At 41.6% G+C, this 13707-nt stretch overlaps 1 protein-coding gene and 1 pseudogene across 1 annotated transcript in view; one reads left to right on the forward strand and one right to left on the reverse strand.

Annotated features, from left to right (window-relative positions):
• LOC135531669 (coiled-coil and C2 domain-containing protein 1A-like) overlaps nt 1–13707 on the forward strand; it is a 301157-nt gene that overhangs the window by 132889 nt on the left and 154561 nt on the right.
• LOC135525201 (nanos homolog 3-like) lies at nt 6713–7722 on the reverse strand (annotated as a pseudogene).

Genomic DNA, 13707 nt, shown 5'->3' on the forward strand with positions numbered 1-13707 from the left:
ATCGGGGTTTGGAGAGAGGGATGGGGGACGGGAGTTGGGGTAATCGGGTTTGGAGAGAGGGACGGGGACGGGAGTTGGGGTAATCGGGGTTTGGGGAGAGGGATGGGGGACGGGAGTTGGGGTAATCGGGGTTTGGAGAGAGGGGTGGGGAACGGAGGGGAATACCGGGATCAGAGGAATGAGGAGATGGAGGAATTTAGTTACAGTTAAATAAATACACACGCAACAATCTACACTAAAGTCCTTCTGTTATCATATAAGATCAATGATTACCTCAATCACCAATAACGATTTTCCCTTTGGGGATGATGAATAAAGTTACGTTGAAATCAATCGAATTGAAGAAAGATGACAAAGAAGGAAGGATTTAAACAGTTTAGTAACCAGGTCTGCGTGTTAAATGACACCACATTCCCATCCAAAGTATCAACCCCGATGTGAACTGAAAGTATGTGAAGTTATATGGGCCCAACGTTATAATAATAATGCAGGTCTGTATATCACATTTTATTTCTATTTACACATATTTAGCAGATATTATTGTGGTTGTATTGAAATGCTTGTGTTCCGAGCTCCAACAGTGCAGTGGTGTCTAACTATTGACAACAATACACACAAATTTAAAAGTATGATAAATAAAATTATATATAAAATTAGGCATTGACTTACATACACTAGAATATAATTTGATTCATGTTCCATTATTAAAGTGATTAATGTTCCATTATTAAAGCGACTAGAGTTCCATTATTAAAGTGACTAGAGTTCCATTATTAAAGTGACTAGAGTTCCATTATTAAAGTGGCTAGAGTTCCATCATTAAAGTGACTAGAGTTCCATTATTAAAGTGACTAGAGTTCCATTATTAAAGTGATTAATGTTCCATTATTAAAGTGATTAATGTTCCATTATTAAAGTGACTCGAGTTCCATTATTAAGGTGATTAATGTTCCATTATTAAAGTGATTAATGTTCCATTATTAAAGTGACTAGAGTTCCATTATTAAAGTGACTAGTGTTCCATTCTTAAAGTGACTAGAGTTCCATTATTAAAGTGATTCATGTTCCATTATTAAAGTGACTAGAGTTCCATTATTAAGGTGACTAAAGTTCCATTATTAAAGTGATTCATGTTCCATTATTAAAGTGATTAATGTTCCATTATTAAAGTGACTAGAGTTAAAATGATTAAAGTGACTAGAGTTCCATTTTTAAAGTGATTAATGTTCCATTATTAAAGTGACTAGAGTTCCATTATTAAAGTGATTAATGTTCCATTATTAAAGTGACTAGAGTTAAAATGATTAAAGTGACTAGAGTTCCATTTTTAAAGTGATTAATGTTCCATTATTAAAGTGACTAGAGTTCCATTATTAAAGTGATTCATGTTCCATTATTAAAGTGACTAGAGTTCCATTATTAAAGTGACTAGAGTTCCATTATTAAAGTGATTAGTGTTCCATTATTAAAATGATTCATGTTCCATTATTAAAGTGATTCATGTTCCATTATTAAAGTGATTCATGTTCCATTATTAAAGTGATTCATGTTCCATTATTAAAGTGATTCATGTTCCATTATTAAAGTGATTCATGTTCCATTATTACAGTGACTAGAGTTCCATTATTAAAGTGACTAGAGTTCCATTATTAAAGTGATTCATGTTCCATTATTAAAGTGATTCATGTTCCATTATTAAAGTGACTAGAGTTCCATTATTAAAGTGACTAGAGTTCCATTATTAAAGTGACTAGAGTTCCATTATTAAAGTGATTCATGTTCCATTATTAAAGTGATTCATGCTCCATTATTAAAGTGATTCATGCTCCATTATTAAAGTGGCCAGTGATTCCATGTCTGTGTATAAAGGGCAGCAGCCTCTAACGTGCAGTTGAATTGGCATAAAAAAGCTACCACCCAGTTTAAGAGTAGAACTTAAGGGATATTTTCTTCTCCTGTGCCTTTCCCAATGCTGAGGACATCAGTTTGGAACAGTATGTAGTTACTGTGTTTTGTAGAATGTGTTGTAAAATAAATGATCACTCAGGTGAATCTTTGGTTATTGTACATCTCCTCATGTCAGTCGTGTCTCTATGAAACATGTGGCTTTAATAACCAACCAGTCTAAAGATTCCCAGCTTAAAGATCACCTTTACCTCTAAGACCTAAAGTCCACCTGTAGACAATGCCCTATATAGTGCACTAATTTAGACCACAGCCCTATATAGTGCACTACTTTAGACCAGTAAACCCTATATAGTGCACTACTTTAGACCACAGCCCTATATAGTGCACTACTTTAGACCACAGCCCTATATAGTGCACTACTTTAGACCACAGCACTATATAGTTCACTACTTTAGACCACAGCCCTATATAGAGTGCACTACTTTAGACCACCGCCCTATATAGTGCACTACTTTAGACCACAGGCCTATATAGTGCACTACTTTTCACCACAGCCCTATGGCCCTTGATCGAAAGTAGGGCACTATTTATGAAATACAATGCCATTTAGGACACAAACATGATGTGCAGACAGGGACCTCCGCTTTGAGGATAACACAGTGCCACCAACGCGGCCGCTACCAAGGACTGTGTGCTCTCCTTCTCCGTGGCCGACGTGAGTAAGACATTTAAGCATGTTACCCCTCGAAAAGCTAGCTGGAGTGTTTATGGACATATTCAATCTCTCCCTATCCCAGTCTGCTGTTCCCACTGGTTTCAAGTTGTCCACCATTGCTCCTGTACTCAAGAAAGAAAAGGTTATCTGAACTAAATGACTATCGCTCCATAGCACTCACTTTGCTTTGAAAGGCAAGTCAAGGATCATATCACCTCTACCTTACCTGACACCCTAGACCCACTTCATTTTGCATACCGCCCCAATAGATCCACAGACGATGCAATCGCCATCACCACGCACACTGCCCTAACCCATCTGGACAAGAGGAATACCTATGTAAGAATGCTGTTCATTGACTATAGCTCAGCATTCAACACCATAGTACCCTCCAAGCTCATCATTAAGCTCTGGACCTGGGTCTGAACCCCGCCCTGAGAGCATCCTGTCGGGCTGTATCACCACCTGATGAGGCAAGTGCTCTTCCCTCAACCACAAGGCTCTCCAGAGGGTAGTGTTGTCTGCCCAACACATCACCAGGGGCAAACTACCTGTCCTCCAGGACACCTACAGCACCCGATGTCACAGGAAGGCCATAAAGATCATCAAGGACAAGAACCACGGTCTGTTCACCCCGCTATCATTCAGAAGGCGAGGGCAGTACAGGTGCATCAAAGCTGGGACCGAGAGACTAAAAAACAGCTTCTATCTCAAGGCCATCAGACTGGTAAATAGCCACCACTACTTGGCTCCCACCCGATTACGCAACCCTGCACCTTCGATGCTGCTGCCCCATATACATAGACTTAGAATCACTGGCCACTTCAATAATGGGCCACTAGTCACGTTAATAATGTTTACATGCTGCTTTTACTCATCTCATGTATATGCTGTATTCTATTCTACAGTATTTTTTGAAAATGTCACTCCCGACATTGTTCGATCTAATGTGTACATATTTCTTAATTACATTATTTTACTTCGATTTGTGTGTTTTGTTGTGAATTGTTAGATACTACAGCACTGTTGGAGCTAGGAACAAAAGCATTTCGCTACACCCGCAATAACATCTGTTAAATATGTGTATGGACCAATAACGTGATTTATTTGATATGCAGAACAAGGCAGAAAGTTACCTCCCTGCAGCCGATTGTGTTGACGAGCTGGAACGCGCTCTGCATTACGTTGGGTTGAAAGTTGCCCATGTACAGCACTGATCTTGGGTCAGTTTTCCATTATTTTCTGGTCGGCTTGGGGGGAGAAAGCTGATCCTAGATAAGTTACTACACTACCATTCAAAAGTTTGGGGTCATTTAGAAATGTCCTTGCTTTTGAAAGAAAAGCCTTTTTTTTTCCATTAAAATAACATCAAATTGATCAGAAATACAGTGTAGACATTGTTAATTATAGAGCATTGGTTAAAGGAGGACATTCATACTACGGAAGAGTGGAGTGGTAGACTCAAAGAACTGTATTTAATGGAAAAGATCACCCATAACATAAAACTTGCAGACAGATGTGGTCTACTTGAAAAGGATTAGAACCGCTCGTTGTAAATAATATTGCGTCGACACGACTCAGTCTCAAAGCAACCAAACAGATGATAATTGTATATATATATTATGTTATTGTTTAATTATTATGACTTTAGTTTCTTAGTTCTAAAGTTATCTTGTTTATTGTATAGCCTATTTGCTGGTATCTCAGACGACTAGAACCTTAATAATAATCATCACACCTACGTCACAGACAATAATTCTACTGGTTGACTGAACGGACACAAAGCAGGATACTGACACTCAGTCCGCTGTGGTCGGGAATACGTTTTGGGGCTGGACACACCGCGAACCAGCCCCTACTGTTGTCGATCACACATACTAATGCCACGTTCATGTGCAATCGGAGTTATCGGAAATCCCTAGTTCCGACTGGGAAGTGTCACTTGAATGACCCTCAAATTTGGAATGACAAGTGGGAAACAGAGAAAATGTTGTTGGCAATCTATTGGTTAATTAATTGTTCCAACTTGAAAATAACTTGAACACAATCATGTCGGAGTTACGACTTCAAATGATCTAGTGTCCCAGGAGAATATGTAGCCAGCATAATACAGCATTCAAGTGCGAGTCGGTGCAAGGAAACGGACACTTCTGACTCGCTAACATGATTGACACAGTAATAATCATAATGATACGGCCTTGTAAGAGCCATAAGTGTCAACCAACATAATTCATTATTTGACATTAACCTGTTTAACTTGTATTAAATGCATTATGAAGAATATTGTGTACTGTTGCCTTCACGAAAAAATGGAACTTTCTGGCTACAAGTTCACCAGTATCCCAAAGTATTAAACGAAATCAAGCGTAGAAAACAGCAGTGACATTAATACAAATGTTTTCCCCACGGATTAAGTCGCACATAAATGTGTGTCTCAGAAATTCTGTTCAGAATGTCTGCTCAGAAAAATCGAAAACAGTATATATAGCAATACAAACACCATTTATAAAACGGGATTAAATAGATACAACATTAAGGTATATTCATAACGTTCAATAATGCAGAAAAATATATATAGGCTATCGTGTTTAAAATATTGTTTTTTCTCACGAATTAAGCCACAAAAAACGCACGACATCTGCTGAAATACATTATGTACATGCCACGAATTGAATGTGAGATTGTGTTGTCGATTTGGCCTGAACCGGTTTTGAGTGACCATTTACAATTTCTTTACAATCAATTTACAGAATAATAGTAAACCACTCAAGTCAATTGAGCACACATCAATTCACGGGAGACGCCAGGGTTGGGTCACTAACCCTGATTCACAGAATAATGATGATTAATGGCCCATCTCAGGGTCCAAGACTCATATGGTGATTGGAGCCTAAACAACAATGGTTTGATGATTGTCCATCTGTGGAGCATTCTAGAAGGACTGTGCTGATCCAGAAAGCTGGTTGTGTGTCTTGTGCTGCCCTACTTAGTTTGTTCATTTGGGAGTAAAAGATTGCCTGTTGACAACATTGAAACGGTGTCTGTTTCTTTACATCAGTGTTTCCCAACTCCAGTCCCCCAACAGCACACATTGTTGTTGAAGCTCCGGACAAACTCAGCTGATTCAACTCATTGAGGGCTTGATGATTACCACATCATAGTCTACAAAACTAGTCAGCCTGTTCCAAACGACTTCTAAGCTAAATATCCACTCCTAAACCCTCTTACAATTGTCCGCATACAGTATGTTAGAGACGCTAAAGGAAGTCGCCAACACAACAGCCTGAACAGCGCGTCTCCAGCTCCGGTCCCAACTATCTCGCAACAACTAGTATCCTGAGTAAAAGTCTAAAAGTAAATGGTTTCAAATATACTTTAGTATATTAAATGTAAATGCTAAAAGTAAATTTAGTAACTTTAGTATCTAAAGTAAATGTAAATGCTAAAATATACTTCGGTATCAAAAGTAAAGCAAACCAGATGGCACCTTTTTGTTGTTCTTTATTCATTCACAGAAAGCCAGGAACACACTACAAGCATTTCGCTACAGTCGCATTAACATCTGCTACCCATTTGTATGTGACAAATACAATTTGATTTGACACTCCAATACTCAGACATCATTTACAAACGAAGCATGTGTTTAGTGAGTCGGCCAGATCAGATGCAGTAGGGATGTTCTCTTGATAAGTGTGTGAATTACACACATCGTGTCCCGATAAGCATTCAAAATCTGAAGAATAGTTTTGGGTATCGGGGAAAATCTACGGAGTAAAAAGTACATAATTTTCTTTAGGAATGTAGTGAAGTAAAAACCGTAATTTAATTAGGGATGCCAATTAAGAACAAATTCGTATTTACAATGACTGCCAAACGCGGACGACGCTGGGCCAATTGTGCGATACCCTATGGGACTCACAATCACGGCCGGTTAAGATACAACCTGGATTCGAACCAAGGTGTCTGTTGTGACGCCTCAAACACTGAGTTTCGATGACTTAGACCGCTGCGCCACTCTGAATCACAAGTAAAGGAGAGATACCCCAAAAACTACCTAAGAAGTCATTTCAAGTACTTCACTAAAGTACTTTACACCAATGGTGGACAATGGTGCTTGGTGGCGGCTTGGGCCCCGGTGACCCCGCAGAGAGGGCAAAGACTTAGTTGCAGGTACCGGCACATCATGTCCCCATCCTGGTTCTTGAGGCTGTGGGACAGAAACACCGACTCAGGCTGCCTGTTGTATTTGCAGAAGCTGCAGAACTTGCGCTCGGGTGATGGCACCTCCTCCGGCGTGTTTCTCCCACTCTGGTCCCAGGTGCGCTCGGGTGATGGCACCTCCTCCGGCGTGTTTCTCCCACTCTGGTCCCAGGTGCGCTCGGGTGATGGCACCTCCTCCGGCGTGTTTCTCCCACTCTGGTCCCAGGTGCGCTCGGGTGATGGCACCTCCTCCGGCGTGTTTCTCCCACTCTGGTCCCAGGTGCGCTTGGGTGATGACACCTCCTCCGGCGTGTTTCTCCCACTCTGGTCCCAGGTGCGCTCGGGTGATGACACCTCCTCCGGCGTGTTTCTCCCACTCTGGTCCCAGGTGCGCTCGGGTGATGACACCTCCTCCGGCGTGTTTCTCCCACTCTGGTCCCAGGTGCGCTCGGGTGATGACACCTCCTCCGGCGTGTTTCTCCCACTCTGGTCCCAGGTGCGCTCGGGTGATGACACCTCCTCCGGCGTGTTTCTCCCACTCTGGTCCCAGGTGCCAGCGGGGGATCTGGACGGTGCTGCAGGGGGCTCGGGACCCCGGTGCTGCTCGGCGATAAAGGAGCGTCTTCAAGCAAGAGGACGATTTCGGAATCCAGGGGTTCCATTTTGTGCCATAGGGGTGGTGTCGCCACGGGTGTTATCGGTAACAGCAAGGCTCGCGGCGGAAACTCTTCAAATTCCACCATGGTCGACCATATCCCGGAGTCATGACCCTCAACGGTTGACGGTTCTGGGGTGAACTTGCCTAACTGCATCTCCCGCACGAGGTCAGCTAACTTCATGTAGTCACGCCACGGTTCGAAACTCATGTAAGGCGGTAGGTCTTGGAGTTGACAAATCATTGCGTTCATACTCCCGCGTGTATTTTTTATAGCCCAACAGACTAGTGTCTGATAACGATCAGAATGTACCAGAATAAAGAACGTTGGGTCTGAACTGACAACTCAACTGAAGGCAAATTTGACAACGTTCACCTTTTAACCTGTCCGTGTTTAGTTTACCAGCCAACCACATGGCGTTGAGTCCGGAGGAGGTGTCCGTGGAACCTGACAACAGCCAATCAAATGGTTTCAAACTGACAACTGCTGAATTGGTCATTTTAGAAGATCAACTATTTGGGATACAATTTTACACCTCAACAATATTAAAAACGTCAAATAGAACTGTTTAATCTATTCTAGGGTCTAAATTGATAGGACTTCTAATTCTTAGTTATAGGAAGCTGTTTGATAAGAGCCTATTTTAACAAGAAAATATCAGTAAAATAACCGTTAAAATTCAAAACTGTTTTTTTTTTTCTTTTTTGAATATTATTTTATTTCATCTTTATTTTACCAGATTGTCCAGTTGAGAACAAGTTCTCATTTACAACTGTGACCTGGCCAAGATAAAGCAAAGCAGTGCGACACAAACAACAACACAGAGTTACACATGGAATAAACAAGCGTACAGTCAATAACACAATAGGAAAAAGTCTATATACAGTGAACTTCCTTGCTGTTCACTATGCTTCGACGTCCTTGCTGTTCACTATGCTTCGACGTCCTTGCTGTTTACTATGCTTCGACGTCCTTGCGGTTCATTACTACCAAAACGATTTTATAACACAATGGAAATGACAAAGGAATAACAACTGAAACAGACAATATTATAAAGCATAAAATGGAAACTACATAAACAGGCATCCTACTGAAATGACCAGTCCAGGCAGGGACGGGGACGGGAGTTGGGGTAATCGGGGTTTGGAGAGAGGGATGGGGACGGGAGTTGGGGTAATCGGGGTTTGGAGAGAGGGATGGGGACGGTAGTTGGGGTAATCGGGGTTTGGAGAGAGGGATGGGGACGGTAGTTGGGGTAATCGGGGTTTGGAGAGAGGGATGGGGGACGGGAGTTGGGGTAATCGGGGTTTGGAAAGAGGGATGGGGACGGTAGTTGGGGTAATCGGGGTTTGGAGAGAGGGATGGGGGACGGGAGTTGGGGTAATCGGGGTTTGGAGAGAGGGATGGGGGACGGGAGTTGGGGTAATCGGGTTTGGAGAGAGGGACGGGGACGGGAGTTGGGGTAATCGGGGTTTGGGGAGAGGGATGGGGGACGGGAGTTGGGGTAATCGGGGTTTGGAGAGAGGGGTGGGGAACGGAGGGGAATACCGGGATCAGAGGAATGAGGAGATGGAGGAATTTAGTTACAGTTAAATAAATACACACGCAACAATCTACACTAAAGTCCTTCTGTTATCATATAAGATCAATGATTACCTCAATCACCAATAACGATTTTCCCTTTGGGGATGATGAATAAAGTTACGTTGAAATCAATCGAATTGAAGAAAGATGACAAAGAAGGAAGGATTTAAACAGTTTAGTAACCAGGTCTGCGTGTTAAATGACACCACATTCCCATCCAAAGTATCAACCCCGATGTGAACTGAAAGTATGTGAAGTTATATGGGCCCAACGTTATAATAATAATGCAGGTCTGTATATCACATTTTATTTCTATTTACACATATTTAGCAGATATTATTGTGGTTGTATTGAAATGCTTGTGTTCCGAGCTCCAACAGTGCAGTGGTGTCTAACTATTGACAACAATACACACAAATTTAAAAGTATGATAAATAAAATTATATATAAAATTAGGCATTGACTTACATACACTAGAATATAATTTGATTCATGTTCCATTATTAAAGTGATTAATGTTCCATTATTAAAGCGACTAGAGTTCCATTATTAAAGTGACTAGAGTTCCATTATTAAAGTGACTAGAGTTCCATTATTAAAGTGACTAGAGTTCCATTATTAAAGTGGCTAGAGTTCCATCATTAAAGTGACTAGAGTTCCATTATTAAAGTGACTAGAGTTCCATTATTAAAGTGATTAATGTTCCATTATTAAAGTGATTAATGTTCCATTATTAAAGTGACTCGAGTTCCATTATTAAGGTGATTAATGTTCCATTATTAAAGTGATTAATGTTCCATTATTAAAGTGACTAGAGTTCCATTATTAAAGTGACTAGTGTTCCATTCTTAAAGTGACTAGAGTTCCATTATTAAAGTGATTCATGTTCCATTATTAAAGTGACTAGAGTTCCATTATTAAGGTGACTAAAGTTCCATTATTAAAGTGATTCATGTTCCATTATTAAAGTGACTAGAGTTAAAATGATTAAAGTGACTAGAGTTCCATTTTTAAAGTGATTAATGTTCCATTATTAAAGTGACTAGAGTTCCATTATTAAAGTGATTAATGTTCCATTATTAAAGTGACTAGAGTTAAAATGATTAAAGTGACTAGAGTTCCATTTTTAAAGTGATTAATGTTCCATTATTAAAGTGACTAGAGTTCCATTATTAAAGTGATTCATGTTCCATTATTAAAGTGACTAGAGTTCCATTATTAAAGTGACTAGAGTTCCATTATTAAAGTGATTAGTGTTCCATTATTAAAATGATTCATGTTCCATTATTAAAGTGATTCATGTTCCATTATTAAAGTGATTCATGTTCCATTATTAAAGTGATTCATGTTCCATTATTAAAGTGATTCATGTTCCATTATTAAAGTGATTCATGTTCCATTATTAAAGTGATTCATGTTCCATTATTACAGTGACTAGAGTTCCATTATTAAAGTGACTAGAGTTCCATTATTAAAGTGATTCATGTTCCATTATTAAAGTGATTCATGTTCCATTATTAAAGTGACTAGAGTTCCATTATTAAAGTGACTAGAGTTCCATTATTAAAGTGACTAGAGTTCCATTATTAAAGTGATTCATGTTCCATTATTAAAGTGATTCATGCTCCATTATTAAAGTGATTCATGCTCCATTATTAAAGTGGCCAGTGATTCCATGTCTGTGTATAAAGGGCAGCAGCCTCTAACGTGCAGTTGAATTGGCATAAAAAGCTACCACCCAGTTTAAGAGTAGAACTTAGGGATATTTTCTTCTCCTGTGCCTTTCCTAATGCTGAGGACATCAGTTTGGAACAGTATGTAGTTACTGTGTTTTGTAGAATGTGTTATAAAATAAATGATCACTAAGGTGAATCTTTGGTTATTGTACATCTCCTCATCTCAGTCGTGTCTCTATGAAACATGTTGCTTTAATAATCAACCAGTCTAAAGATTCCCAGCTTAAAGATCACCTTTACCTCTAAGACCTAAAGTCCACCTGTAGACAATGCCCTATATAGTGCACTAATTTAGACCACAGCCCTATATAGTGCACTACTTTAGACTAGTAAACCCTATATAGTGCACTACTTTAGACCACAGCCCTATATAGTGCACTACTTTAGACCACAGCCCTATATAGTGCACTACTTTAGACCACAGCACTATATAGTTCACTACTTTAGACCACAGCCCTATATAGAGTGCACTACTTTAGACCACAGCCCTATATAGTGCACTACTTTAGACCACAGGCCTATATAGTGCACTACTTTTCACCACAGCCCTATGGCCCTTGATCAAAAGTAGGGCACTATTTATGAAATACAATGCCATTTAGGACACAAACATGATGTGCAGACAGGGACCTCCGCTTTGAGGATAACACAGTGCCACCAACGCGGCCGCTACCAAGGACTGTGTGCTCTCCTTCTCCGTGGCCGACGTGAGTAAGACATTTAAGCATGTTACCCCTCGAAAAGCTAGCTGGAGTGTTTATGGACATATTCAATCTCTCCCTATCCCAGTCTGCTGTTCCCACTGGTTTCAAGTTGTCCACCATTGCTCCTGTACTCAAGAAAGCAAAGGTTATCTGAACTAAATGACTATCGCTCCATAGCACTCACTTTGCTTTGAAAGGCAAGTCAAGGATCATATCACCTCTACCTTACCTGACACCCTAGACCCACTTCATTTTGCATACCGCCCCAATAGATCCACAGACGATGCAATCACCATCACACCGCACACTGCCCTATCCCATCTGGACAAGAGGAATACCTATGTAAGAATGCTGTTCATTGACTATAGCTCAGCATTCAACACCATAGTACCCTCCAAGCTCATCATTAAGCTCTGGACCTGGGTCTGAACCCCGCCCTGAGAGCATCCTGTCGGGCTGTATCACCACCTGATGAGGCAAGTGCTCTTCCCTCAACCACAAGGCTCTCCAGAGGGTAGTGTTGTCTGCCCAACACATCACCAGGGGCAAACTACCTGTCCTCCAGGACACCTACAGCACCCGATGTCACAGGAAGGCCATAAAGATCATCAAGGACAAGAACCACGGTCTGTTCACCCCGCTATCATTCAGAAGGCGAGGGCAGTACAGGTGCATCAAAGCTGGGACCGAGAGACTAAAAAACAGCTTCTATCTCAAGGCCATCAGACTGGTATCTGGTATCATCAGACCCTCTTTCCACTGGGATTCTCTGCCTCTAACCCTATTACAGGGGCTGAGTCACTGGCTTGCTGGGGCTCTCTCATGCCGTCCCTGAGGGGGTGCGTCACCTGAGTGGGTTGATTCACTGATGTGGTCATCCTGTCTGGGTTGGCGCCCCCCCCCCCTTGGGTTGTGCCGTGGCGGAGATCTTTGCGGGCTATACTCAGCTTTGTCTCAGGATGGTAAGTTGGTGGTTGAAGATATCCCTCCAGTGGTGTGGGGGCTGTGCTTTGGCATAGTGGGTGGGGTTATATCCTTCCTGTTTGGCCCTGTCCGGGGTGTCCTCGGGTGGGGCCACAGTGTCTCCTGACCCCTCCTGTCTCAGCCTTCAGTATTTATGCTGCAGTAGTTTATGTGTCGGGGGCTGGGGTCAGTTTGTTATATCTGGAGTACTTCTCCTGTCCAATTCGGTGTCCTGTGTGAATCTAAGTGTGCGTTCTCTAATTCTCTCCTTCTCTCTCTCGGAGGACCTGAGCCCTAGGACCATGCCCCAGGACTACCTGACATGATGACTCCTTGCTGTCCCCAGTCCACCTGGCCGTGCTGCTGCTCCAGTTTCAACTGAACCGCGGCCCTAGGACCATGCCCCAGGACTACTTGACATGATGACTCCTTGCTGTCCCCAGTCCACCTGGCCGTGCTGCTGCTCCAGTTTCAACTGTTCTGCCTTATTATTATTCGACCATGCTGGTCATTTATGAACATTTGAACATCTTGGCCATGTTCTGTTATAATCTCTACCCGCAGCCAGAAGAGGACTGGCCACCCCACATAGCCTGGTTCCTCTCTAGGTTTCTTCCTAGGTTTTGGCTTTTCTAGGGAGTTTTTCCTAGCCACCGTGCTTCTACACCTGCATTGCTTGCTGTTTGGGGTTTTAGGCTGGGTTTCTGTACAGCACTTTGAGATATCAGCTGATGTACGAAGGGCTATATAAATAAATTTGATTTGATTTGATTTGATTTGGTAAATAGCCACCACTACTTGGCTCCCACCCGATTACGCAACCCTGCACCTTCGATGCTGCTGCCCCATATACATAGACTTAGAATCACTGGCCACTTCAATAATGGGCCACTAGTCCCGTTAATAATGTTTACATGCTGCTTTTACTCATCTCATGTATATGCTGTATTCTATTCTACAGTATTTTTTGAAAATGTCACTCTCGACATTGTTCGATCTAATGTGTACATATTTCTTAATTACATTATTTTACTTCGATTTGTGTGTTTTGTTGTGAATTGTTAGATACTACAGCACTGTTGGAGCTAGGAACAAAAGCATTTCGCTACACCCGCAATAACATCTGTTAAATATGTGTATGGACCAATAACGTGATTTATTTGATATGCAGAACAAGGCAGAAAGTTACCTCCCCTGCAGCCGATTGTGTTGACGAGCTGGAACGCGCTCTGCATTACGTT

The sequence above is a fragment of the Oncorhynchus masou genome, chromosome 5 (genome assembly GCF_036934945.1).
Source record: "Oncorhynchus masou masou isolate Uvic2021 chromosome 5, UVic_Omas_1.1, whole genome shotgun sequence".
Taxonomy (NCBI): Eukaryota; Metazoa; Chordata; class Actinopteri; order Salmoniformes; family Salmonidae; genus Oncorhynchus; species Oncorhynchus masou.